The sequence below is a fragment of the Monodon monoceros genome, unplaced genomic scaffold, assembly GCF_005190385.1.
Source record: "Monodon monoceros isolate NGI ecotype Baffin Bay Population unplaced genomic scaffold, NGI_Narwhal_1 Super_Scaffold_20, whole genome shotgun sequence".
Classification (NCBI taxonomy): Eukaryota; Metazoa; Chordata; class Mammalia; order Artiodactyla; family Monodontidae; genus Monodon; species Monodon monoceros.
In genome coordinates this window covers 118,510,904-118,536,824 of record NW_021703777.1, presented here as the reverse complement: position 1 = coordinate 118,536,824, position 25,921 = coordinate 118,510,904, and the positions used below count along the sequence as shown (strand labels likewise).

At 38.8% G+C, this 25,921-nt stretch overlaps 1 protein-coding gene and 1 long non-coding RNA gene across 2 annotated transcripts in view; both read right to left on the bottom strand.

The window, feature by feature from the left end:
• Positions 1-1,369: 1,369 nt before the first annotated feature.
• On the bottom strand, positions 1,370-11,216 carry LOC114903232. Its single transcript, XR_003795663.1, has 5 exons — positions 11,013-11,216; positions 7,221-7,327; positions 6,324-6,433; positions 4,946-5,001; positions 1,370-4,221 (listed from the first exon to the last, which is right to left on the bottom strand). It is a non-coding gene; the product is annotated as an uncharacterized LOC114903232 (long non-coding RNA).
• Positions 11,217-17,714: 6,498 nt separating this feature from the next.
• BBS12 (Bardet-Biedl syndrome 12) overlaps positions 17,715-25,921 on the bottom strand; it is a 72,791-nt gene continuing 64,584 nt past the window's right edge. The window contains exon 2 of the transcript XR_003795614.1: positions 17,715-17,851. The gene's annotated coding sequence lies outside the window, so the exon portion shown is untranslated. The remainder of the gene's footprint in view (positions 17,852-25,921) is intronic.

The following is a 25,921-nucleotide window of genomic DNA, read 5'->3' as shown; positions in this document are numbered from 1 at the left end:
TGTGAGTGTTGGCTGATAGCAGCTTGTGGATCCACCCTTCTCCAGAGAATTGCCCTCCCCAGGAAACTGCCCAAAACTACTTGGGAGGTTTACTGCACACCCCCTGCCTCCACCCACCCAACCAGGGAACCAGTGACTGACTGACACGGGATACAAAAACCTGTCCCCCTTGTCTCAGCACCCTTCGCTTCTGAAAGGGTTCCAGCGTTCAGGCTCCAGTCATGTCTCAGTCCTTTGGTTCTGTGGGGAGGAACTTTAGTTCCAGGTGTTATTTTAGGTCAAAATTTTCTCCTCTGGGCATGCTTTGGCCACATGACTTGTGGGTTTTGTTCTGCTGTCTCTGAAAACAACTCAGTACCTTTTTAGAAACAGGATAGGGCTAGTTTGGGCTGGTTCAACAGTTATAAGGAGCATCGACTTTGTGGTGCCGCTCACACTCCGGGGCTCCCCAGCAAGCTGAGGCTAGATTTCAGCAGAAATCTCATTGTGTTTAGCTTTTTTGTTTGTTTACTTTTTAAGCTTTCCTTTCAGGCTCCTCTTCCGCTACTCTGTCAGCTGCCACTTTGTATTTTTCCCAGATTGACCACTTGTAACAAATCTCTGTCTCTCTGGCTTTACATCTTCTGAGAATCTGGACACCAGATGATTGTTAAGATGCAAAACAAGGGCTGGCAACACTTGGCATGAGAGCTACTCTTCCCCAACCAATCATGACCCACCAATCACTAAAAGCCTGGTGGTCTTAGAATCCTTCACAAAAGACGCTCCCAGAAGTGCCTACCAATTGATAGAATTGGCATGGGAGCTGAAACCTATCTGTCATGGGATGGTGGTAGCAGTCAGGTCCTGCAAAAAATAAATGGCACCTCAAACTTGGTGATGTGAAGAGAGTTTATGAGAACAAATCTCTGACCTCATCTCCCTCCTCTATTTCAGTGTCCTTCCAGTGTTTCCTATTGGCCGACCCCAACTGGAATACAGAAGGCAAGATAGATCTCTTTGGTGCAGTCCATACAGATCCCTCTCCCAGGGCACAGAGCAGGATGGAGATGGCTGGAGAAGGGACATAGGCACCAGAAAACCTCTGACTCAGAGGGGAAATGATCCTTCTAGGGTACTGGAGAACCAGAGGCAGAGCTATTATTTGGGGATACCTGGCACTGACTGTACACCGATGTGTCCTGCTGATGCTGAGAATGGTTCAGGGACCAGGAAACCTGGTATCTGTAAGCCTTCCGTTAAACGGAATGACCTATGGTGTTAGTGTAAGTTCTAGAACGGTGATTGAACACTTAGCATAAAAGGACAGGATTTTAGACAGAATTATGTTTCCAGGTAGAAAACCCCACCCTGTCTGGACAGTGTCAGTTTTATTTTCTTGCCCCTATCCCACCTCTGCTCCCAGGGACCCTGGGTCAAGGAAAGCCATGCTGAAATATGTTACATCTGTTCCTGCTCTGTGGCTTCCTGATGTCCTATGAGATTTTGTATCCTTAGCTAATTAAATGGGAATTTGATTTAACCTTTTATCATGAGTATATGTGGGTGTGGTTTTCTACTATCAGACTAGAGTCCAGGAGAAACATTTCTCCATCTCTGACCTAGAGGAGAGTAAGACTGATTCAGTTTTGCAGAAGAATCAGAGTTTTCTTTTAGGTGAAACCCAAGAACTTGATTGAAAAAGTATAATGACATTGATTTAGGCTGTTGAGACCATTTTTGCCTCGTGGTTCTTGATTGTATTCTGGATAGGAGAGGTTGCCGGATCGCCAGGTTCTGGGTAGGTGAGGTGCTACGAGGCCTTCCTTCCTTCAGGGCTGCCCACGTGTGAGTCCTCCTTTTCTAACGGCTCTGCCCCCTGGACCTACAGCAGACTCAGGGCTCCCATATCGTAAAACGCTGTTTTCCATACGACTTCTCTTCTTTCCTTCATCACTGAACCTCGTCAAAGACTCATTACACCTGCGACCCACTTCATGACCCACTGCCCCTCTCCACTCCTTAAACCATGATTAGTTTAAACATTCCCTCCCACGCTTTGCTGCCAAATGGACGCCAGTGACTGTTGTCTAATTAGATTGTTCTGGGTCTTCCTTCTCTGTCTCTAGATGATACTGTCATTACTTCATCTTGCAGTGTTCTTGTCTTTGGACCCTCTTCTCTCACCCTTTTCATCTTTTCCTGGTGGCTTCTTCTCTGCTTCCATTATTACTGACTTTTCCTTTTTCTGTCCTCCAAACGTAGAAGTATTTCCCAAGTTCCTTCCCCGGTTCCTCCACCAAGAACTCCTACTCTCTCTTTCATTTTTAGAACCTTCTCTATACTTTTTTCCTCAGCAAACATCCACTCCCTTTTCTTTAATTACCCCTGCTTTGAGCGTGACTCCTAGATTTATAAAATTAGTCTCTACCTGGGTACACAGCCATCTCATTCCCACCTGCCTGGTGGCTATATCTACATACGTGAGCGGCCAGCACAAACCAAACTAGTCAAAGTCAAACTCATTATGTTCTCTTGCAAATGATCACTTCCTGATGATTTATCTTTCAGCACCCTAGCTTGATACTTTGGATTTGTCTTTGTTCAGTGGCTTTCTAGAGGCTTTTCTGTCTGCCAGCCCTGCTTCTTCAAGAACTGTCCCATCCTAGCTACATGGCCACAGTCTTACAGGGTTCAACCTTCTCTGGCCTCAGATGATTGGCTAAAGGGTGGATCCACAGTATGCCTGTGGAGAGCAGCAGTACACGGTGGTTGATGGCTTGACCCTGAAGTAAACGGCAGGATTTTAATCAGTACGTTACTATCCTCTAGATAGGTGGCATGGGTTTCTCTGATGATAAAGTACCTACTTCATTGGACTGTTAATGAGTATCAAGTGAGATAATACATGTAAATTACCATGAAAAGCAGTTATTTCCTGGGATGTTTGGATTTGAGAAGAAAGCAATGTCTGTTTGTTATTTCCTCTCAGTGGTAGAACTTGAAAGACATAAACCTCAGGAGGTATTAGTGACCACGTCTGCCACGTGGAAAAAGCTCCTCTGTAAGATGGAAAGTTGGTGGACAACAGCTTGCAGGAAGGATGGTAGGTGAGAGATAGGATGGCATTTGGGTCCCTGCTTCTAGTTGGCTCTAAGTGCTCCCAGGGCTGGGTTTCAGCCCCCCTTTGGATTTTGTGAACTCTTTTTGCCTAAGCTAATTCAATTTAACCTTCTGTTATCTGGCTGTAACCAGGAGTAACACCTTTAGCTCCCAAGTTCTTCTGATTACCAGGTCCTAAAGATTCTGAACTATCTGCGGCTTGGTGTCCTCTTGTCCATTTCCACTGCTTCCTTCATTTTTCTGGGCAGTGCATATACCTGCTAATCGATCTCCGTACCTACAGTCTAACCTACAGTCTCATTTAAAAATAATGTTTTCTCAACTGCTACGTGAGCATGCCACGCTCTTTCTCCAGAACCTCCTAGGAATCTTCACTGTCTTCTGAGTAAAGGATAATTTCCTACTGGTGGTTTTACTTACCTTCTCAAGCTTCTCTCCACCCTCCCTGCCCTGCCAGCTACTCGCCACTTTTTACACTGCAGCTAAATAGAATGACTTGCTCATAATCACTCTAGACTGGGCTCTCCTCTGTGTCATTGCTCACGCTGCTGGTTTCCATCAGTCCCCTCAGCTTTTCTGCCATCATTTCTATAAAACCCTCACCACCTGCATAGCCTACACTAAATTTCATTGTTTTTTCCAAAAGACTTGTCTTTTTCCATAAGACTTGTCCCCAAGCAAAATGACATCTCTTGAACGATTAGATGTCTCATTTATGGTGTTTGACTCTGTTTTCTACTATAACTGTTTGTGTGCATAATTTATTTCTTCCACTAAGTACCTAGAGGACCAGTGTCTTACTTGCCACTACATAGCTACTACTGCGCTATGCTACTACATACAGGGCATTCAAAAAACATTTTTTTTTTTTTTTTTTTTTGCGGGCCTCTCACTGCTGTGGCCTCTCCCGTTGTGGAGCACAGGCTCCGGACGCGCAGGCTCAGCGGCCATGGCTCACGGGCCCAGCCGCTCCGTGGCATGTGGGATCTTCCCGGACCGGGGCACGAACCCGTGTCCCCTGCATCGGCAGGCGGACTCTCAACCACTGCGCCACCAGGGAAGCCCCAGAAAACATGTTTTTGAAGATAATTGAATCAAGAAATAATGTTCTCTGTTAGACTGGGACCAAAGAAGTTGAATGTATGTATTTGTGAATGTGTGTCCATGCGTGTGTGCATTGGGAGAGAGAAACAAAGAAACAGAGAGAGAGAGACATATTTGAAGAACAGAATTAACTTGCACACCACAGATGAATTCAAGATGCATACAATTTGGCCAGTGACGCCAATTCTGCCTTGTACTGCTATTTCTGTTTGTCACTATGGCAAAACTGATTTAATATTTTTTTACCTTAGTTCATATTCTGTATAATTCTTCTCTAAGTTTCTATGTGTTCTATTTTTATTAAGTATTATAATTTTATAATTCAATGTCCAACTTTAAAAGATAATCTAAAGCATTTTTTTTGCCTTATTATATATGGTTCTTAACATAAGTATAGGAAAGGCAAATTGTGCTTTTAGTCAAAATCAGTAAAGTTTATTTTATTTATTTATTTATTTTTGTTGGAGTATAGTTGCTTTACAATGTTGAGTTAGTTTCTACTGTACAGCAAAGTGAATCAGCTATACATATACATATAGCCACTCTCCTTTTAGACTTCCTTCCCAGTTAGGTCACCGCGGAGCATTGAGTAGAGTTCCCTGTGCTATACAGTAGAAAATCAATAAAGTTTCAAACTGTGTTTCCTATTAGCTTAGCTGATTGCATACTCAGTTTAATAGTCATCTAGCAAGTGATGGCTAGATATGCAGGAGTTTTATGTAACATATTCAATACTTACTTTTTCAAAGAATCTTTCCATTTCTCCTCTGTAACATATTTCAGGATAAGCTGATCCTTTAAATGAGAATTAAAAAGAGTAAGAAAGCATTGGTATTCTGGAAAAATTTTAATATTATTAAAAATAATTGCCCCCAAAATAAAGTCTTTTGCTTAAAATACATAGATGGTATGTATTTTTCCTTTTTATTCAAATATTAACAGTTATTTTTCAAGAGGAAAAACTTCTGCATAACAAAAATATCGAGCAGGTCATCATGGTTTACTAATAGAAATTGTGATTATCGAAATCTACATCTATGGGAAATGTGTGCACATTCCGTTTTATTGAGGTGTGCCATTTGTAAGTCTTTATCTCATTTCCTGCTTAAGTGCCTTCCTCTTTAATGTCTACCCAAGGCAGGCAGTCAAGTAAAAAGCCGGAAACCAGAAAGTAAGTGGAATCATATAGAAGATGAGCTTTATGATTACCCCAATTCCAATCTTAAGAATGCTCATTCCAGATGGATTAGAAGAACAGCAAGCTATAATGAAAAACTAGTTCAAAAGAATCTGAGCCATTGTATAATGTCTACACTTGGCCTTGAAAGGGAGCAAAACTTTCCCCCTACTCTCTTGTGATCTCCAGCTAGGCCAGGGAATTAAGCTGACATAAAACAAATTAACAGGAGAAAAGTATACAAATTTTATTTTTACATGTACATGGCAGCCTTCATGGGAAAATGAAGACCCAAAGAAGAGGCCAGGCCTAAGTGTTTATATACTAGGTTGAACAAAGAAAGTTGTGGAAAAGTAACTAACATATATGGGGAGAGCAAAGGAAGATCAGAGTTATTTTAACAAGGTCTGTTTGTACAGAGTGCTCTTGGCCTCCACTCCCCGTCTCTGGTGGTAAGAATGTTCCTTTCCTCCTGGTACCAGGAGGGCATCTTTCAAAAGGGAGTTTTATCTTCTGCTTTGGGGAAGAAAAGGGGAGTGAGGGGCTTCCCTGGTGGTGCAGTGGTTAAGAATCCACCTGCCAATGCAGGGGATACAGGTTCGAGCCCTGGTCCGGGAAGATCCCACAAGCTGTGGAGCAACTAAGCCCGTGTGCCGCAACTACTGAGCCTGCACTCTAGAGCCCGCGAGCCACAACTGCTGAGCCCACGAGCCACAGCTGCTGAGCCCGTGCATCACAACAACTGAAGCCTGCACGCCTAGAGCCCATGCTCCGCAACAAGAGAAGCCACCGCAATGAGAAGCCCGTGCACCACAACGAAGAGTAGCCCCCGCTCGCTGCAACTAGAGAAAGCCTGCACACAGCAATGAAGACCCAACAGAGCCAAAAATAAATTTAAAAAAAAGGGGGTGGGGGGAAGGTGAGAGCATCCTTCTTGTACCTGCTGTTTTTCAAGCACCTGCAGCTAGAAATAATCCTTATGCCCAATGGCATACTTTGGGGAGGCATATTCTGCCAGTATTCAGTCTTCGTGTGGATTCTGATGGGGTCCTAAAGGTGAAGAGAGCAAAATGACCAAGCTTTAGGAAAAAAGGGCCTGTATAGGAAGGGAGATTGGGAAGAATGTAGAACATTCTTTTATTGGCGTTGGCTCTTCCATGTGGGTCTCCAGATGAGCAAAGACTGAGGGAAGATAAACTAAAGACCAGTAACTAACAGTGAAATAGGGCTGGTTCATGCACATGTCTCTGTTCTGGTTAGTATTGACCTGAGAGCCCCGCATAATTATTCATTCTAGAGAATGAACTGTAGCCAAACTCCAAATCCTTTTTTTTTCCTTTGTAATGGGTTATGTTTTTTAAAGAATGGGTTTACTTCTTTCCTTCTTATTTTTACTTGGGGAAATAATAAAACATTAAGTAATGATACCATAGCAAACACTAAAGCAATCGTCAGGGGAAGCAGCCAAGGAGTAAGCCAGATCTCCCACCTGATATAAAACATTACTTGATAAACCAGAAAAAAAAAGCATGCAGATTACTGGAAGTGGACAGCATTTCAGGTTTTGGCTTTTCCTTCTTGCATGTTTAATATACAAAATGTGTGCTTGCTACAGTACTGCTCTAAGCAGAAACCCTTAGGAACGGGACACAGGCCAAACACAGACCATATTCCCTGTGACTGTAGCCATCTGATAATTTGTTCTTGTTTTCTTTGCCTTCTTTTGCACACAGTCTGTTTCCCAGAGATCTCTGTTTATAAATACTAAGAAAAGAAATAATTTATTATGACCATTGACTTCTTTCCTCTAAATGACTACTGTAACAACTTGAATTACCTTGAAGTATAAGAGGAGCTTTCTGAAGGCTGCACACCAGGCTATGGAATTTTGCTTCCATGGCAGTTTTGATGACAATGACCACTACCAAAGCAGCTGGCTAATCACTGAAAATAGAGAAGAAAAACTACTTTTTAGAAAATAACTTCTTTTGATTGTGTTTTCTAATCTTTTTTAACATACCACCCTCAATCTAAAGTAAAAATTTGCAGTTTAGAGTATTTGTGTTAGTTTTCCTGAAAAGTAAATCCAAAAATGTTTCCCATTTTCAACCTAACTGAATAATATTATAATTCTAATATAGCAGTTTTGGTTATTCATAAAATAAAGATAGCATAAGAGAGAAAAATAAAAACAAAAGGAGAAAAAATGGACATATCACAAAGTGATTTTGGTAATGATGTTGCCTTATATTTGTATGATTCTTTGTATATTTTAACGTATGTTCATATACAGTGTCTTTCTGAGCTTTACAGCAATCCTCTCTACTATAAAGAGTTTCAGACATGGAACCCAGAAGAAATAACTTGTTTACCCCTGTAATTGGGCAACAAGAAAAAAAATAGCCAGAAAATAGTATATCTAAAAAAATGTTCATTTGATGACAGCTTTTTTATCTTGGGAAAAGATATACCACAAAACTGAAGCTGGAATAGAGCAGGTTACTTAAGGGACTGGTAATGCAAGACTTTTGATTTGCTCCAAAAGAAGGAATCAGCATTTGTATACGCTCCAACAATAGCCTCATGTTGCTACTTCTTTTCCAACATTCAAAATTCCTTTCAAATTCCATGTTCCCTTAAACTATTTCTATTACAACTTCATCAAACTCAAGAATCTTCCGAGCTTGAACGGCACCCATTTCTCCTCTTTCTTTTTCTCTTTTCTTTCCTTTTTTATAAAAATTTGCCCTTTTTCTTCTTTAAATGCTTTAAGAAACTTCTTGCCACGTTTGTTATAGATGTGGGGGAAAAAAGAAAACTGTAGAGTTCTCCTTTTCTTTTTTTACTGATAATTGGTACTGTATACTGTCTTTGAATTTTCTGTGCATTGATAAACAGTCATAATCAGATTGGAAACTGTCATATAGTAATTCTTGGAAAGAGTACAAAAGATTAGTTTGTACTTTTGAGAAAAAAAATCCCCAAAGCACCAAAATTCCAAGTATTGTTACTTCTATTAAGAATCAGAGGGGACTTCCCTGGTGGCACAGTGGTTGAGAGTCTGCCTGCCAATGCAGGGGACACGGGTTCGAGCCCTGGTCCAGGAAGATCCCATGTGCCGTGGGGCAACTAAGCCCGTGCGCCACAACTACTGAGCCTGCGCTCTAGAGCCCATGTGCCACAACTACTGAAGCCCATGCGCCTAGAGCCCGTGTTCTGCAACAAGAGAAGCCACCGCAATGAGAAGCCCGTGCACTGCAACAAACAGTAGCCCCCGCTCGCTGCAACTAGAGAAAGCCCGTGCACAGCAATGAAGACCCAAAGCAGCCAAAAAAAAAAGAAGAATCAGAGGGACTTCCCTGGTGGCACAGTGGTTAAGACTCCATGCCCCCAATGCAGGGGGCCTCGGTTCGATTCCTGGTCAGGGAACTAGATCCCACATGCCGCAACTAAGGAGCCCACTTGCCACAACAAAGGAGCCCGCCTGCCACGACAAAGACCTAGCGCAACCAAATAAATAAATAAATATTTTTTATAAAAAGAATCAGAAAATCCCTTTGCTCCACACATCAGAATTACTGTCCAAAAGGGGAGCAGTCAGCACTTGTTGGAGGTTAGAAAGATGAAAATGATGACAGTGTATTTTGGTGATTTTCTTGCATATTTATTTTCAAAAACTGGCAGAAAAACAGAAGAGAATTGAAGTTATAAGGAAAGAGAAACTGACTGGTGTCATTGGACACTTTGATAGCAGAATATGCTGTCATTTAAAAAATTCAGCATCCCAGTATTATATTTTTGGTGAAATCATTTTAATGAAATATTGGGATTAACATGTATACACTATTATGTATAAAAAAGATAACTAATGAGAAGCTACTATATAGCAGAGGGAACTCACTCAATGTTCTGTGGTGACCTAAATGGGAAGGAAATCCAAAAAAGAGGGGATATATGTATACGTACAGCTGATTCACTTTGCTGTACAGCAGAAACTAACACAACATTGTAAAGCAACTATGCTCCAATAAAAATTAATTTAAAAAAAAGAAAGAAAGAAAAGAAAACAGAAGTACTAACACTGCCACTTCATTCCCAACAGTTACATCCGTCTATCATCAGATTTCTTCTCTGTGTACATGAGTGACTAGAATGTTTCCCTCTGAGTCAGACATTGGAGCAAGCTATCCAATGCATTTGTGTAGAAACTTCTAGTGCATCCATTGGATATATTCCATTCTCCACCATTAATCATTTAATGGGGTTCCTAAAGTATTTTGAAATCTATAAACAGGAAACCCTGTATGTAATACTTTCTTCTGGTCTTTGTCTTCTTGTAATATTATACTTCAAAAGTAATTCCTAGTAGTCAGATGACTAAATAAACACAAGATTCTGGAATTAAAAGAATAAATTAAAAGGATGGATTACAGGATTAACTCATTAGGCTGAAATACTAAGGAAACTAGGCCAACTGGGACCTCATTTTCTGTCCCATGGCATTTCGTGATTTCTAATCTTTTGGCAACACATTGTTCCAACATGCCTGGGCATGTTTGGGAGACAGGATTTGCTTCAAGCCAAGCTCCCCAAGGACTCCTGATAATTCAATGGCGGGAGAGGGTGGGAATTGTCAGTAGAGCTGTAGACATACTTTAAGTTCAAGCTGGGATCCCCACTCCACACAGATACATAGAAGCTGTTATTATACCTACACTTATTACAGCTACTTCTCATCATATCTATTTTTCACGGTATGCCCACACATAGGAGTTATTATATCTAAATAAACCTGACAGAGACCAGGAACAAGTTGAATTTGTTAATTCTACAATAATCTTAACTGTTAAGGCGATCTAGGCTCTTGACAGACATCTACATTCTTGAGAGGGAAAGATGCTCTTAAGATTTTTATAATTGCTTATTCTTAATAATTTTAAATGTTATATATAAGCCTTAGTGTCTTACTAAACATATCCTACTGCCATGAAAGAGAAAATGCCATCAGCACTAGAAGTCTTAAGATAAAGGGAACATAGCTATTCAAACAACACCATGGTGCAAAGCTTAAATTTCAAATAGACTCAATTATCTGTGTCCCTCATCAATGTGATGAACATCTAGTGTGTGTGTGTGTGTGTGTGTGTGTGTGCGCGCGTGTGTGCACACGTGCACATGCATGCATGTGTGCATGTGTGTATATAATAGTACACACTATTATATACGTACTGATCTATAATATACATTGTATATAAATATAACATTTATATACAATGTATATTATAGATCAGTTCGTATCAGTTCTTACATAATAGTATATATTGTAGGAATTGTATTAAAGTATAATAAAAGTTGCATTATAGTGTAGAAATTATAAGCAGTGGAAAGGCTGTTTACAGCATTGCTTTCAACGTGGAACATCCCCAAAGTTTGGGGCTATTAGAAGTGTCGCAATTGCTATCATAAGGCTCACCTCCATAAATTTGCTACATTGCTTGATCTTCCCAAAATGCACAAACTGAAATCCTAAGCCTCAATGTGATAGTATAAGGACATGAGGCCTTTAGGAGGTGATTAGGTCATGGAGGTAAGGTAAAGCTCTCTTATAAAAGAGACCCCAGGTACATACCTTGCCCTTTCTGCCAGGTGAGGACACAGTGAGAACACATAGGCAGTCTATGGACCAGGAAGCAAGCTCTCACCAGACATTGAATCTGCCAGCACTTTGATCTTGGCCTTCCCAGCCTTCAGAACTGTGAGAAATAAATTTCTGTTAATAATAGAAATATATTCTTTTATAGCAGCCTGAACCAAGACATGTTGGTACTGTTTTTTTTAAATTTTTTTTTATTCAAACAGAAAGTCACAAAAATTATAATCATTCTCATCAGTTCACTCAGTCCCATGTAATTATTTTTTCATCTTGATCTTTTCTTAGAATTTTTATGAATTCATCAGTTTTCCATTAGAGTTCTGAAAACGCTTATTCATTCAGTTCAGCAGTATAGTCAGTTACCAGAAACCTGTACTTGTCAGAGTCTTTTCCATGATGCAGGTGAAAATGAAAGGATGAAGATGAAACCCTTTTACAGGAACATTTTTGCAAAAGCATCAGAGTACACCCAGAACTGTCTGTAATGACAAGAGACTTAAAAATGACCACGGTTAACGATGTGATGAAAGTTCATAATAATGCAATTGACAAGGAAATTTAGTTATTTCTGAGATATACATTTTAAAGTAATAACTAGAATTATGACTTATAACATTATACCAGAACATATAAGATTTTTAGGAATTTCATGTAATGTCTGAAACATTTATATTAAAATATTTCCATACAAATAACCCAAAGAAAGTTTAGTATTAGTTTTTGTTTGTCTTTTATACAGCAGGTTCTTATTAGTCATCAATTTTATACACATCAGTGTATACATGTGAATCCCAATCGCCCAATTCAGCACACCACCATCCCCACCCCCCACCCCCGCAGCTTTCCCCTCTTGGTGTCCATACGTTTGTTCTCTACATCTGTGTCTCAACTTCTGCCCTGCAAACCGGCTCATCTCTACCATTTTTCTAGGTTCCACATACATGCATTAATATACGATATTTGTTTTTCTCTTTCTGACTTACTTCACTCTGTATGACAGTCTCTAGATCCATCCACATCTCAACAAATGACTCAATTTCGTTCCTTTTTGTGGCTGAGTAATATTCTATTGTATATATGTACCACATCTTCTTTATCGATTCATCTGTCGTTGGATACTTAGGTTGCTTCCATGTCCTGGCTATTGTAAATAATGCTACAATGAACATTGGGGTGCATGTGTCTCTTTGAATTATGGTTTTCTCAGGGTATATGCCCAGTAGTGCGATTGCTGGATCATATGGTAATTCTATTTTTAGATTTTTAAGGAATCTCCATACTGTTCTCCATAGTGGCTGTATCAACTTACATTCCCACCAACAGTGCAAGAGGGTTCCCTTTTCTCCACACCCTCTCCAGCATTTGTTGTTTGTAGATTTCCTGATGATGCCCATTCTAACTGGTGTGAGGTGACACCTCATAGTAGTTTTGATTTGCATTTCTCTAATAATTAGTGATGTTGAGCAGCTTTTCATGTACTTCTTGGCCATCTGTATGTCTTCTTTGGAGAAATGTCTATTTAGGTCTTCTGCCCATTTTTGGATTGGGTTGTTTGTTTCTTTAATATGGAGCTGCATGAGCTGTTTATATATTTTGGAGATTAATCCTTTGTCCATTGATTCGTTTGCAAATATTTTCTCCCATTCTGAGGGTTGTCTTTTCGTCTTGTTTATGGTTTTCTTTGCTGTGCAAAAGCTTTGAAGTTTCATTAGGTCCCATTTGCTTATTTTTGTTTTTATTTCCATTACTCTAGGAGGTGGGTCAAAAAAGATCTTGCTGGGATTTATGTCAAAGAGTGTCCTTCCTATGTTTTCCTCTAAGAGTTTTATAGTGTCCAGTCTTACATTTAGGTCTCGAATCCATTTTGAGTTTATTTTTGTATACAGTGTTAGGGAGTGTCCTAATTTCATTCTTCTACCTGTAGCTGTCCAGCTTTCCCAGCACCATTTATTGAAGAGGCTGTCTTTTCTGCATTGTATATCTTTGCCTCCTTTGTCATAGATTAGTTGACCACAGGTGTGTGGGTTTATCTCTGGGCTTTCTATCTTGTTCCATTGATCTATGTTTCTGTTTTTGTGCCAGTACCATATTGTCTTGATTATTGTAGCTTTGTAGTACAGTCTGAAGTCAGGGAGCCTGATTCCTCCTGCTCCGTTTTTTTCCCTCAAGACTGCTTTGGCTATTCGGGGTCTTTTGTGTCTCCATCCAAATTTTAAGATTATTTGTTCTAGTTCCATAAAAAATGCCATTGGTAATTTGATAGGGATTGCATTGAATCTGTAGATTGCTTTGGGTAGTATAGCCATTTTCACAATATTGATTCTTCCAATCCAAGAACATGGTATATCTCTCCATCTGTTGGTATCATCTTTAATTTCTTTAATCAGTGTCATAGTTTTCTGCATACAGGTCTTTTGTCTCCCTAGGTAGGTTTATTCCTAGGTATTTTATTCTTTTTGTTGCAATGGTAAATGGGAGTGTTTCCTTAATTTCTCTTTCAGATTTTTCATCATTAGTGTATAGGAATGCAAGAGATTTCTGTGCATTAATTTTGTATCCTGCAACTTTACCAAATTCATTGATTAGCTCTAGTAGTTTTCTGGTGGCATTTTTTTTTGTGTGTGTGTGTTACTTGGGCCTCTCACTGCTGTGGCCTCTCCTGTTGCAGAGTACAGGCTCCAGACGCGCAGGCTTAGCGGCCACAGCCCACGGGCCCAGCCACTCCATGGCACGCGGGAGCCTTCCGGAACGGGGCACGATCCCGTGTCCCCTGCATTGGCAGGTGGACTCCCAACCACTGTGCCACCAGGGAAGCCCCTCTGGTGGCATTTTTAGGATTCTCTATGTATAGTATCATGTCATCTGCAAACAGTAACATTTTACTTCTTTTCCAATTTGTATTCTTCTTATTTCTTTTTCTTCTCTGATTGCTGTGGCTAGGACTTCCAAAACTATGTTGAATAATAGTGGCGAGAGTGGACATCCTTGTCTCATTCTTGATCTTAGAGGAAATGCTTTCAGTTTTTCACCATTGAGAATGATGTTTGCTGTGGGTTTGTTGTATATGGCCTTTATTATGTTGAGGTACGTTCCTTCTATGCCCACTTTCTGGAGAGCTTTTATCATAAATGGGTGTTGAATTTTGTCAAAAGCTTTTTCTGCATCTATTGAGATGAACATATGGTTTTCATTCTTCAATTTGTTAATATGGCATATCACATTGATTGATTTGCGTATATTGAAGAACCATTGCATCCCTGGGATAAATTCCACTTGATCATGGTGTATGATCCTTTTAATGTGTTGTTGGATTCTGTTTGCCAGTATTTTGTTGCGGATTTTTGCATCTATATTCATCAGTGATATTGGTCTGTAATTTTCTTTTTTTGTAGTATCTTTCTCTGGTTTTGGTATCAGGGTGATGGTGGGCTCATAGAATGAGTTTGGGAGTGCTCCTTCCTCTGCAATTTTTTGGGAGAGTTTGAGAAGGATGAGTGTTAGCTCTTCTCTAAAAGTTTGATAGAATTCACCTGTGAAGCCATCTGGACCTGGACTTTTGTTTGTTGGAAGATTTTTAATCACAGTTTCAATTTCATTACTTGTGATTGGTCTGTTCATATTTTCTATTTCCTCCTGGTTCAGTCTTGGAAGGTTATACCTTTCTAAGGATTTGTCCATTTTTTCCAGGTTGTCCATGTTATTGGCATAGTGTTGCTTGTAGTAGTCTCTTAGGATGCTTTTTATTTCTGCGGTGTCTGCTGTAACTTCTCCTTTTTCATTTCTAATTTTATTGATTTGAGTCCTCACCCTCTTTTTCTTGGTGAGTCTGGCTAATGGTTTATCAATTTTGTTTATCTTCTCAAAGAACCAGCTTTTAGTTTTATTGATCTTCGCTATTGTTTTCGTTTCTATTTCATTTATTTCTGCTCTGATCTTTATGATTTCTTTCCTTCTACTAACTCTGGGTTCTGTTTGTTCTTCTTTCTCTAGTTCCTTTAGGTGTAATGTTAGATTGTTCATTTGAGATATTTCTTGTTTCTTGAGGTAGGCTTGTATTGCTATAAACTTCCCTCTTAGAACTGCTTTTGCTGTGTCCCATAGGTTTTGGATCATTGTGTTTTCATTGTCATTTGTCTCTGGGTTTTTTTTATTTCCTCTTTGATTTCTTCAGTGATCTCTTGGTTATTTAGTAACGTATTGTTTAGCCTCCATGTGTTTGTGTTTTTTATGTTTTTTTCCCTGTAATTCGTTTCTAATCTCATAGTGTTGTGGTCAGAAAAGATGCTTGATATGATTTCAATTGTCTTAAATTTACTGAGGCTTGATTTGTGACCCAAGATGTGATCTATCCTGGAGAATGTTCCATGCGCACTTGAGAAGAAAGTGTAATCTGCTGTTTTTGGATGGAATGTCCTATAAATATGAATTAAATCTATCTGGTCTATTGTGTCATTTAAAGCTTCTGTTTCCTTATTTATTTTCATTTTGGATGATCTGTCCATTGGTGTAAGTGAGGTGTTAAAATCTCCCACTATTTTTGTGTTACTGTCGATTTCATCTTTTATAGCTGTCAACAGTTGCCTTATGTATTGAGGTGCTCCTAGGTTTGGTTCATATATATTTATAATTGTTATATCTTCTTCTTGGATTGATCCCTTGATCACTATGTAGTGCCTTCCTTGTCTCTTGTAACATTCTTTATTTTAAAGTCTATTTTATCTGATCTATTTTATCTACTCCAGCTTTCTTTTGATTTCCACTTGCATGGAATATCTTTTTCCATCCCCTCACTTTCAGTCTGTATGTGTCCCTAGGTCTGAAGTGGGTCTCTTGTAGACAGCATATAGATGGGTCTTGTTTTTGTATCCATTCAGCAAGCCTGTGTCTTTTGGTTGGAGCATTTAATCCATTCACGTTTAAGGTAATTATCGATATGTAAGTTCCTATGACCATTTTCTTAATTGTTTTGGGTTTGTTTTTGTAGGTCCTTTTCTTCTCTTGTGTTTCCCACTTAGAGAAGTTCCTTTAGCATTTGTTGTAGAGCTGGTTTGGTGGTGCTGAATTCTCTTAGCTTTTGCTTGTCTGTAAAGCTTTTGATTTCTCCATTGAAACTGAATGAGATCCTTGCCAGGTAGAGTAATCTTGGTCGTAGGTTTTTCCGTTTCATCACTTTAAGCATATAATGCCACCCCCTTCTGGCTTGTAGAGTTTCTGCTGAGAAATCAGCTGTTAACCTTATGGGAGTTCCCTTGTATGTTATTTGTCATTTTTTCCTTGCTGCTTTTAATAATTTTTCTTTGTCTTTAATTTTTGCCTATTTGATTACTATGTGTTTCTGCGTGTTTCTCCTTGGGTTTATCCTGTATGGGACTCGCTGCGCTTCCTGGTCTTGGGTGGCTATTTCCTTTCCCATGTTAGGGAAGTTTTCAACTATAATCTCTTCAAATATTTTCTCGGCTCCTCTCTCTCTCTCTCCTCCTTCTGGGACCCCTATAATGCGAATGTTGTTGCGTTTAATGTTGTCCCAGTGGTCTCTTAGGCTGTCTTCATTTCTTTTCATTCTTTTTTCTTTATTCTGTTCCGCAGCAGTGAATTCCACCATTCTGTCTTCCAGGTCACTTATCCGTCCTTCTGCCTCAGTTATTCTGCTATTGATTCCTTCTAGTGTAGTTTTCATTTCAGTTATTGTATTGTTCATCTCTGTTTATTTGTTCTTTAATTCTTCTAGGTCTTTGTTCAACATTTCTTGCATCTTCTCTATCTTTGCCTCCATTCTTTTTCCGAGTTCCTTGATCATCTTCACTATCATTATTCTGAATTCTTTTTCTGGAAGCTTGCCTATCTCCACTTCATTTATTTGTTTTTGTGGGGTTTTCTCTTGTTCCTTCATCTGGTACATAGCCCTCTGCCTTTTCATCTTGTCTATCTTTCTGTGAATGTGGTTTTTATTCCACAGGCTGCAGTTCTTCTTGCTTCTGCTGTCTGCCCTCTGGTGGATGAGTCTATCTATGAGGCTTGTGTAAGTTTCCTGATGGGAGGGAGAGGTGCTGGGTAGAGCTGAGTGTTGCTCTGGTGCACAGAGCTCAGTAAAACTTTAATCCACTTGAATGTTGATGGGTGGGGCTGTTGGTTGTTTGGCCTGAGGCAACCAAACACTGGTGCCTACCTGGGCTCTTTAGTGGAGCTAATGACAGTCTCTAGGAGGGCTCACACCATGGAGTACTTCCCAGAACTTCTGCTGCCAGTGTCCTTGTCCCCACGGTGAGCCACAGCCACCCCCCGCCTCTGCAGGAGACCCTCCAACGGTAGCAGGTAGGTCTGGTTCAGTCTCCCCTGGGGTCACTCCTCCTTCCCCTGGCTCCCGATGTGCACACTACTTTGTGTGTGCCCTCCAAGAGTGGAGTCTCTGTTTCCCCCAGTCCTGTCGAAGTCTTGCAATCAATTCCCACTAGGCTTCAAAGTCTGATTCTCTAGGAATTCCTCCTCCCGTTGCTGGAACCCCAGGTTGGGAAGCCTGACGTAGGGCTCAGAACCTTCACTCCAGTGGTTGGACTTCTGTGGTATGTGTTCTCCAGTTTGTGAGTCATCCACCCAGCAGTTATGGGATTTGATTTTGCTGTGATTGCGCCCCTCCTACCGTCTCATTGTGGCTTCTCCTTTGTCTTTGGATGTGGGGTATCTTTTTTGGTGAATTCCAGCATCTTCCTGTCGATGACTGTCCAGCAGGTAGTTGTGATTCTGGTGTTCTCGCAAGAGGGAGTGAGAGCAAATCCTTCTACTCTGCCATGTTGGTTCCTCTCTCCAGTATTGTCTAACTGAAATGAGAAAGACATAAAACAGTAATCCTTACAGAGAGGACCATACTATCCAGGCTAGTTTTTTGAAGCTGACACGGTGATTAGAAGAGCAGCAGCAAGGTCCAACTATATACATCTATGTAGGAGCCAGAACTCAGTGATTTAGGTGGACAACCGTAAGTTGGAGGGACAAGGAATCCTGGCATACTCTGTTTTAAGAGAGTGCCACATGGAGCAAAGTAGATATTATTTACCTGCAATCAGAGAACTTTACTGGCTAACAGATCAATGAGCATCAGGGAGAACCCTAAAAACTGGACTTGTAGGAAGTGTGTCATGAGTTCTGTAGATTTCTTCCAAAAACATGGTTTCTTACAAAACTTCTGGTAATAAGAGTGAGTTAGGGAGAGTAGTCTCATGTTGCTTAGTGGTTTATACTCCCTCTTCAATTTATAGCTACTTTTTTTCTAAATTACAGAAGTAGTACTTTATTATAAAAATTTAAATGATATAAACATGTTAATATAGAAAAAAAATTCCCAACAGTTTCATTCTCCAGATATTGACTGTTGCTTAATCTCTGAAACATTTTTCTTTACACAACAGGGAGGCACTATGACCTGGCAGTTGAGAAGGCAGGTTTGGGAATCAAACTGCTTGGGTGCAGATCTTAGCTCTGTCACTTACTGTGTGACTGTGGGGCAAGAAGCTGAACTCTCAGTGCCTTGGAATCCCATCTGTATGGTGGGGTAACTACTTACCTCCCAGAGTTGTTGGGAAGATTAACAGTAGTACTTATAGAGCACTTGGAACAGTGCCTGGTACATGGTAAGTGCTGTTTTTTTGTTGATGATGATACAATTACATATAAGTAGATATTTACACATACAAATATAAGGTAATTTATCTGTATATATAGCTTTATCTTTACAAAATTAGGGTCATAATACACATACTTTAGTGATACTGATTATTTATAGGTTGAACCTCTGTGATGTGTCTTCCATACCTCTTTGGACCGTTTCTCTGACACTTTTCTCAGCATTCTGCATGATTTTCTCAAGCTTGTCCTCCATATCACAGATTGACTGCGCCTGATCAATTTTGCTGCTTGTTGTTTCAGATGAATTCATTATTTCTTTAATATCTTTTTTAATGAATTTAAATGCATATGACATCAACTTCAAAAGGAACTCAGAGGTATACAGTGAAAAACTCCCTTGCACTTGATACCCAGGTCCTGCCTAGGAGCTAGCACTTTTGTCATTTTCTTGTGGATCCTTCCAGAGATGTGTATATGAAAACAAGTAAATGTAAATAAGTATTACTACATGAACAGTAATTCTATAGCCCTTTTCCCATACCTTCCTTACAATACATCTTGGAGAGCTTGGATTATTATTATACAAATATCTGCCTCATTTTGGTTAATGGCTGCATATTGCAGTGTATCAATTGTCATATTTATTAGGCTGGTCTCCAACAAACGGGAATTCGTGTCATTGCCAATAGTTTACTAGCACAAACAATGTTGCAATAAATAATCTCATACATACATCATTTTATACACATATGATTCTACACATATTTTACACACACATGTCACACAGAATAAAGTCCTCCTACTGGCATTTGTTATTTTTATAGATATTGTCAAATTGCTTCCCACAAAACTTGCATGGTATTATTTTTGTCTTTAAAAAACCAACTATCTACATTTAAACTAATTTATCTACAATTTAATATAGATAACTAAATTAGCCTACATTTTAATATCTAATTTAATTTAACTGCTTTTTCCCTATACCCTCTTCATTGGGATATAAAATATTTGCAGATTCCTCACTGTAGATATACTCTATAATTTATTTTAGGGTGTAAAATCTTTCCAGTTTATTACCTGAGAATTTTATCGTGGACGTCTTCTTCTAGTATAGATTTTTCATATATTTTTTGCATATTACATTCTATTCTTTTCTTTAAATTTTTAAAAATTCAGCTTCTTTTCTTTGACCAAAAGCTGTACTCTGGTCTGTTCTCCCCGCAGGAGATCCTGGGGGAATGGTGTCTTTGCTAGTGAGATTATCAATCCTAACTGATTTGGCCCGTTACTTCCACCCAGTCCACAGAACAAGGGGGCAAAGTAAAATTTTGGCGGCCCAGCTTAGGTCAAAAACTAGCTGTTGTGAAGAAGAGAGTTCCTTATTGGACTTCTTACCCTCACCAATCCTCATCCCACAAATGATTAGAGAGAGGTTCAGTCTCTTGGCCACTGTTTAATAATATTTATTTTGGTCTTTGCTGAAGTTTTTGCTTATTTCATTATAAGTGTTCTTGGCAAGAAGTGGAAATTTATTTTGGTCCAAACAGTACAAACTTAAACTTAATCGGTAAAATATTAGTTAAGCAGAGAGAGAAGAAAATTTCCCCATCTGATATTTGGCCTGCTTACCTATTAGGTAATTTGATTACAAAAGTCTTGAAAAGCAACAGACGAATTCAGCACTTTTAATTCCAAAATGATATAGGAGATCAGATATTAGGATCCCATTCTACCCAACTTATCCCATTATTATCCATAATAATAATAAAATAATGTTAAAAATGGTAGACACATTTAGCACTTTCTATGTTCCAAGCACTTCTAAGGATTTAATATGTATTAAAGCATGACACACAATGGCTATACTATGCATAAGGCTCTGTGCTCCAGCAGAGATGGCTTGTAAATCTGCATCAGAGCTTCCTACTGGCCAATATAAAAATGGAAAGATGATCAGCTACATCACAGTGACTATAAGATAAAAATAAGCCAATTTGTCAGCAGGCGTAAGGAAAATTCTTGTTTCTGTGAGCCAAGAGAAAATTCTTCTATGGTTATTCGAAAAATGGAATGTGTAGATCACACCAATGTCAACCTTAACTAATAATTAGGTCTATAAGCTATTTCTTTATAACTTTCTGCAATGTAGGCAGAGAGATTAATATCCAAGCTTAGTTAAGTAAAAGCAATTTTACAAGAGGCCAACATGCTATGCTGTACACAGAAGCTTTTTTGTAACCTGTCTTGTTCAAGGTATGAAATTTAGCCTATTTTGAGGGATGGATAATCCATTAAGAAATCCTCTGCAAATATGATTTTCCAAACTGGGATTTTATAGTTATGAGGCAGCACAGAATTCACAGGTATACTCTGTTAGGTAACTAACAGGCAGACATCCCATGTTCTTATTGGAGGAAAGAATCATAAGCTTCAACAGTCAGCCAACGACGGGATTTTTACCCTATTGAGAAAGTATGAGAAGCCTAACCTGGATACATGCCTCTTTATGGAAGTAAGGTTAGGGAGTATCTGCCAACATGCCAAGATTCTATAGTCATTACTGTGGTAGATTCTATTATTGGCTTCGACTCTTCATCCCGTATTGTAACTTGGAGCTTGCCCTGTGACTCAGTAGTTCCTCCTACTAAAGGTGAAGTTAGCTATTCCACTGGCTTGGGCAAAAGTGACAGGATGCCAATTCTGAACCTAGACCTTAAGAGATCCTGCATATTTTTGCTTGTCCTCTTGTACATATACTATCACCATGAGATGAACTTTACTTTAGGTAGCAGCTGCCCTTTTAGTCTGGGCCTCAGAATAAAAATGCATTGAGAAGAACTATTCCAGCCTATGGGTAGACTTGTAGCACGAGGCAGAGCCAGGGGCTGCAGGCAGAGGCAGAACTACCCCAGCTACTTCACAGATCCATGAGCAAAAGAAATGCTTTTGTTAAATGCCACGGGTATTTTTTTGTGGTTACACAGCAATAGCTGACTGTTGCAATAGTGTTAGGTAAGTTTCCAACATATGTACAAATAGAAAACAGAGGTTCTAAATATTTACCCCATAGAATATGGCAATGATAATTTTAGCTTGGAAAATTTTTAAGGCAAGTTTATCAAGCATCCAATTTGACCATAAAAATATATTAATAAATACTAATAGAATGTCATCTATCATTAAACAATGCAAGTTCTTGGTAAAGCCTTGAATAAAATGATAGTAGCAATCATTTTATTTTAGAGGCAAAGGTAAGCAAGTTATTACACTAGGCACATTACATTAATTATCTCATTTTACTTTCATCAGTTATGCAAGGTAGAAGGTAAAAATGCAAACTCTTGCCAGCGAATGTTGGCCAACCAACGGTTACTTAAACGAGTTAATTTGTAAATTCCCTTTAAGTAATAAAACCTTTGGCTGGGTGTTCTCCATTCTATTATTAGCTAAAGAGGCTCGGAATCAAATTGGCATAACTCTCTGAGGTTTGGAAACTACACTTGTCAGGTCAGTTTGCCTACAGAAATCAGACTTAGTACCTCTACTTCCTCTTGCAAATATTTTCTGGGCCTATGACAATTTTTAGTAGTTTCCTTAATTTTCTATCCTCTTGACTTGTTAGTGTTACAGCGATTTTATTACAGTGACCAGGAGTGAAGATGTTTAGTCAACTGACATTCTTACTTACCTGAATGAAAAGTAAAGTCACATTTTGCTTAGGTTTTAATGAACCTCTTCACTTGAAGGCACTCGGTCTAGACGTTTTGCACTGTTGTAGATTGAAAAACCTGGGCACTCTCATTTTGCAGCTCATCCTATCAAGAAGAGGATTCTATTCCCCACCCCTTGAATCTATGCTCGTCTCATCTCCTGCTTTGACCAAAAGAATGTGGTAGAAGTGTAGCTATGTGACTTCCAAACTAGACCTTAAGCTTCTGCCTTGGTCTGCTGGGAATCCTGCCCTGAGACTGACACAGAGGCAGCCAGTCTAGCTTACTGAGGATGAGAGGCTACTGGAGAACCAAGTGCCCCTACTGAGAGCCAGCACCAACTGCAAGATATGTGCCAGAGGCCATCTTGGACCTTCCAGCCCAGCTGACCTCCAGCTGTTTGCCCAGGCAAAGCCAGCAAGGTAGCAACAAGCCAATGCACAGAATCATGAGAAAGTAAATGGCTGTTGGCTTAAGCCACTAAGTTTTGGAGTGATTTATTACACAGAAATATACATACTTTTTCTTCTTATTCCTGGTAGCATAGTGGAAAATATTAGATAATTTGGGAAAAGGTAGTGAACTAAGGAGAACAGGCAGTAAACTCTATGAAGATGGATCACATGCTTTACTTCATAGAGAGCAAAGGGGGAAAATGAAGCAAGTCTCATTGCAGATTGGAAGAGATGAGTGACTGCAGATTGGGGCAGTAAGTAGCAAGTTGTAGAGGAACGGCTCCGCCATGGCACACTGGTGACCTTGCACATATCCAAATAGGCCAGGTTTAGACTGCAGCCTGTCGTAAGTCTGGCAGATCCTCCTTAGGATCTTCCTGAAACATGAGAGCATGAAGGCTTGCAATACCAGGACACTTCTCACTCGCTTCCCTATCTGTCAGGGAGACTGACAGGAGACGGGTTCTCATCACCTCCTGGGTTCTGAGAAGGTGTGAGGCTTTCTGCCTTGCCCCCATTAGACAAAGTGCATGCTATAAAACTGTTGAGTTGTAATCTAGAAGTCCCTGCTTGGCAAGAGTATGCTGCAACTGCTTTGCGGTCATCTGACTCTTTTGTTTCAGTGACACCTTTTTGGTCTGTAGAACAAGAACCGTGGGAAACTGGCACCTTTGGCTACTCTTCTTTTCGTTTTCTATGTAAGTAATAAATCATCTAAAGCTAAAAAGGGCTCATTTTGTCTTTACTGGCCAAATATGGCAGGCCTTGGACGTGGCCTTCACTGCCGTGTGCTTGACACAGGTCAGTAATGAAATCAAAAGAACCAGTCATAAAGAATTAAAAAAAAAAAACCAAAAACCCCAAACTGTATTTCTGTAGTTGAGATGGGATAGATTTGACACACTTTCTGAAATATGATTAAGTGGATTACATTCTTCCTCCTTCAATCTTCTTTAAAATGTACAGAACATACTATGACAACTATAATAGAGAAAATAAAAAATAGTAACTGCAAAATTAAATGGGAATTACATGTTGTACCAACTTAGGTTTAAGTGATTTCTTCACTGATCTGTACGAGTTCTTTACATAGTAAAGACACTATTCTGTCATATTTGTTGAATATATGTTTTCCCAATTTGTTTACTTTGGGGGCTTTCTGATATGCAGATTTCTACATTTTTATATAACCAAATCCATAAATCTTTTCATTCAGCACTTCCTTCATCTTTTCTAATTTAAAAAGTTCTCCCCACTCCAAAGTCTTGATAAATATCTCCTTTTATTTTCTGTGACAAAAAAATTAATTCTTCAATCCTTCCAGAATTTGTTTCAGTAGATAGTGCAAGGTTAGCCTCTCAACATTTTTTTCCTAACTAGCTAATGAATTTTCCCAGCACCATTTATTTCTTAAACCTTAACTTCTCCATTGAATTTTTTTAAGTTTAAAAAAATTATTATCAAATTTACATGCAGTACAATTCATGCATCTAGTGTGCAATGTGACAGATGCATAGAATTACGTGATCACCACCAGGATCAAGCTTCATCATCCTAAAAAAAAAAGTTTGTCCCCTCGGTGGTCAAATTCTTCCTCCACTTCTTAATAAAAGGCTTAATGAGATATAATTTACATACCATGCAACTCACCTCTTAAACTGTGTAACTCTGGGTTTTTTTTACTATAGTCAAACAGTTGTGTAATTATCACAATTAATTAATTATGTTGCATTTTGAGTATTCTTGGTGCAAGCATGTGATTTACAAGTATCTTTCCAAGTCTGTGACTTGCCTTTTCATTCTCTTAACAAAGCTTTCAGAACAAAATCTTTTAAGTTTGAAAATCCAATTTATCAGTTTTTTAAAAATGGTATCACTTTTGGTATCATATCTAAGAATTCTTTGCATAACCCAAGGACACAAAGATTTCTGTTGTCTTCTAAAGGTTTTATAGTTTTATGTCTTACTTTTAGGTCTATGATCGATTTTAAGTTAATTTCTGTATGAGGTGTGAGATACAGATCAAGGTTCATTTTTTGTAATATGAATATCTAATTTCTGTTGAGTTTTAATGCATCATCCTGTTAGATTTTTATAATATAATAGGATCTATTGTTAAGCTATTTTTCTGCACCATTAATCTGTTTGATACCTTATGCATTTGATAATCTAACGCCAGTATCAGATTGTTTTCATTACTATAACTTTATAAACTTAAAAAAAAAATTTATATATATATATATATATATATATATACCATAATCTCATCTTCAGTAATGAACTGAAATCTCATCTTCAGTAACGAACACATGGAATCAACACTTCAATTATTTGTCAGCCACGTCCCTAACCAACCTTTACAAGTTTATCTGTACCACCAATAAATGCATCTCAATAAATAAAAAACCTGTGCTCTGGAAAGACAGCCTGGGTTGACTCAGATGTAAAAGTACAGTAAATATTTGAAACTTTAGCTTATATGTCAGTGAAAGTGCAAATACTTTGACATAAATGGTTCCAAGTTGTTGAAATATTTAAGATAGAATTCATGAGTTCTCTTTTTTTCCTGGTCATTGTTAACTGTTCACAAAGGAAAAAAGTCAGAAAAATAAATCAGTAATACTGGGAATTTAGATTCACTACCATGTAAATATTTTTCCATATAAACAAAATTTGGGTGAAACAGATATTGTCTCTACAAAAGAACCTGATTCTCAGAACTGCATAAATACATCTATGATATTAAAGCCTTTAAGGAAGCACATAGAGTTTAGGGAAACTTATTGTGAAAATTCCTGCTCCAAAAATGTTTATAAAAATTAACTTATTTTCTTCTTTCATTCTCCCCACTATCTGAATGTGAATAGAGTCCCTAAAAGGTAAAACACTGGACATTAGAAGGAATAAGAAGAAAAGCAAAAGACCTGAATTATAAACAGAATAACAGAAGCTCTGAGTAACCAAAAAGTTTGTGAAAACAAACATCCTGTGTTCAAAACCTAGGCAAGGATTCTGCCCACTCTGGGCACACAGAGTGCTACTTCTGCTCCAAGTAAATAGCAAACTAAATGAGCCCGTTTTTATTAATGTCAACAGTGAA